The sequence below is a fragment of the Rhinolophus sinicus genome, linkage group LG04, assembly GCF_036562045.2.
Source record: "Rhinolophus sinicus isolate RSC01 linkage group LG04, ASM3656204v1, whole genome shotgun sequence".
Lineage (NCBI taxonomy): Eukaryota > Metazoa > Chordata > Mammalia > Chiroptera > Rhinolophidae > Rhinolophus > Rhinolophus sinicus.
The window spans coordinates 64,206,295-64,209,625 of NC_133754.1; the positions used below are offsets into that span (position 1 = coordinate 64,206,295).

Genomic DNA, 3,331 nt, shown 5'->3' on the forward strand with positions numbered 1-3,331 from the left:
CCACACAAAAATTATGGGGAAAGACAGAGTGAAGGTCTTCATGGCAAAGCAGATGTAAGCACAACTGTCAGGGAAACAGCCCCTAAAGTCTTGGCTCCAGGGGTACCTTGATTTTCAAGCCCACATACAGGCATCCGGTTGCTTCTTTCACAAAATCCTTCATTCCTCATATATTTAAGTTGATCCAATAAAGGCGTCGTTCAGAGAGGAAATGTGTGGTACAACCAACGCAGTCATTTTTACAGCAAACGAATTATGAGCCTAAAGAACAATGCAAAGTCTCTTTTCCAATTGTTCGTAGGAGTGTGTTCATTCCAAGCCATTACCGCCTGCGTCTGTCAGAGGGAATCTCAACATCAGGCTATAATGAGGCACATTAACTTTCTTTCCGCAACAGAGTGTTCTGTGGCCTGGCTCTCTGACAGCTCCCAGACAGTGCTCCACTTCAGATCCAGCTCTCTTTCTTTCTAGAAAGTCCATAGCCAATTAGGCTATAGTAATCAGGGCAGGTCTTAAAACCACACAGAAGAAAGGAGAGGGGGAGTCAACCTGGAAAAAGAGTTTCCTCAAGGAAAAGCCCCTGCTGCAGGGTGTAGACACAAGCTGCTGTCAGTAGTACTGAGTGGGAAGCTCCTGCTGGTGGTTGTCTCAAGGAAAGCATTTAACACCAAGGAAAGCTTATAACGCCATGAAAAGGGCATGAAACCGGGAGGCCTGAGGTGCAACCCAGTACTTATCCTGCCAGCATTTATTCTGTCTTTCTGCCTCATAGTCTACCTCAGACACAGATATTGGTTAGCTCTTTTATTATGTCACCCTCTTGCTCAAAAACTCTCTGTGATTCCCACTGCCTTCAGAACCAAGTCCAAATCCCTAAACCAAGTTCTCAAGAACTGGCATCAGCAACCCTTCCCAGCATTAGCACTTTGGAGTTCCCACTCTGTGCCAGATATCTTCTCTTTTTCCCTCCAAATCCACATTCTGCCTGTCTCTACTGGCTCTCCTCTGGGGAGCCTGGCTGTGGCATTTCATTCAGTTCCCAAGGATGGTGGATTCCTGGTGGGGCTTGGCCAATAGGGAGAGAGGGGCGGAGCCAGGCAGGGGGTCCCAGGGATGGAGCAGAGAGAACGTATTCATTGCTGTGATTCCTTGCCTATTGGGTTCCTTTAAGTTAGCTGTGCTCCTCCCCTAAAGGGCACTGCTCTCTGAGAGGTAGCTTCCTCTATACTGCACGTACTGCATCTAGTAACATCCTTTCCCCTCAGTCGTAGAGGTCTGAGGATAATATCCCCTCTGCTCCCCTCACCACCACTGCTCCTGGTTACTGCACTATTACTTGTAAATAAATAAATCATCCTCTTCTTATGTATTTAGAGCACTTCATCTGTTTTCTATTGGGACACTGACTGAAACTCTCTTTTCCTCATTCTACCTCCTGATAGATGTGAAAACTGAGCCTCAGAGAAGTTAAATTGTTAAGTTTCTCAAGACTTAAAGTTAGTAAGTAGTAGAACCAGGATTGGAACCCAAGCAATCTAGCTCCAGAAATTTCTCTTGTAGTCCCTAAGCTATATACTGCCTCACTAACACACACCAGGCCAGAACTGCATGGTCACTTCTCTGCTGCCATCAAAATCCCACCTATTCCATGAGGTAGGGAGTCAAGCTTCCCCTCCTCCATGGCATTTTCCTTATCCCTTCAGCTCCATTATAAGCTCAAGTTCCGTTACGCAGAGTATCTGTGCCATCTCCTTGTACACCTACCACATACGGCTTCACCATATCCTTTAAGGATTCATGTGTATATTCTTGTATCTCCAACAGATGGAACACCTCTGGGAGGGAAGAAATTGTGGTTTTCATATAATTTCCATTGTCCACGGTAAATACAGTGGCCTGTGTTAGTTAGCTGAATAATAAATGGGAAGGGATTTCTATAGCTATTTATATTGTCTGTCAAAATGAATAATTACCTCAGTAATTTATGGGTTCTTCTTACATTTAATTTAAAAAATAAAAATGAGCAGGATTCCGGAAGAAACAAGAGTGCAGCGTGAACATGGGGAAGCAAAAGAAAACAAGGAAGTATGTGACCGTGAAGTGAACACTTAGTCTCAGAGATTAGAGGCTTAAAGAAAAGGATAGATTAAAACCTAAAAAGAAAGATCCCAGTGCACTCAAGGAAAGAGAAGTCCCCCAACACCCTCCCTGCTTATTCCTCAAGTATAACATACAGCTGGCCCACCTTACCACATCCTGGTTGATACGAGCTTTATCAACTTTTCCATTAAAGCCAAACGAGACTTAATGCAGTCAGTGATGGACTGTCTATATGCCAAGAATATGTCTTGTACAACTGACTGTGTAATGGCTAAAATTGGGGCAAAAGTATCAAGTGGCTCTAAGGATTGCAAAGGATCTGAGATCTGAACGACTGCCATGCACATCCAAGGACCCTCTGCAGATGACTGCTTAGGACAGAGTAACTCAGCACATGTGTTAACACTGGCCACGGTTGACCAGGACCTTAAACGAAGAATCAGGAAGATGCCTGGAGTTCCCATCATACACATTTCTAACCATAGGTACAACATTGCGTGGATGCGAGATGATTATGGAGACCCTGGATTCTAATTCTTAAAAGACAAAATTCCTCTGCTTTCCTTCAACCAACTCTCTCTGTTGCCAGTTCATGAAACGTGCTACAGCATGAATTATTATTCCACTCACCCATTTGCTCTGTTATGAGCTGAGTATGATTAAAGACACTCACTTTTTGATGTTGTTTTGAAAATGATATTTTTGTATCATTTTAAAATTTGTTGCATCTTTTTATAAATCCAATGACTGCTCAAAAAAAAAAAAAATGAGCAGTAAAAGAGAAAGGTGACAAACTCTAAATAAGGATAGTCACCTGGAAGCAATTATAACATGTCCTTTCCCATCAAACCTTACTCAAGATTCCTGTAAAAGTTTCATAGTTTATTAACTGCTGCTGAAGAACCATTATAGTCTAGTGGCTACAAGAGAAGTTTCTGGGGCCGACTGCTTTCTGCTATTTGTTAGCTGTAAGCCTTAAGAAACTTAGTGATTTAACGTCTCTGCAGCTCAGTTTTCCCATCTATAAGATGGGGATAACAGTAGTACTTACCCACCTCATGTTGTGAGGATGAAATGAATTAATACACAGAGGCACCTAGAACAGGACCTGATACATTGTGCTCAACATTATGTGTTGGTTATTATTGCTGACTATGCAATAGTCACATGATTATCTTGTCCGGTCAGGTCGCTTCCCAGGACTTGCTAATACCTAGACGTTTCCAGGAAA

The 3,331-nt window shown here is 42.9% G+C and overlaps 1 pseudogene; it reads left to right on the forward strand.

The window, feature by feature from the left end:
- The first annotated feature begins 2,059 nt into the window (after window positions 1–2,059).
- LOC109453448 (rRNA-processing protein FCF1 homolog) lies at window positions 2,060–2,634 on the forward strand (annotated as a pseudogene).
- Window positions 2,635–3,331: the final 697 nt, after the last annotated feature.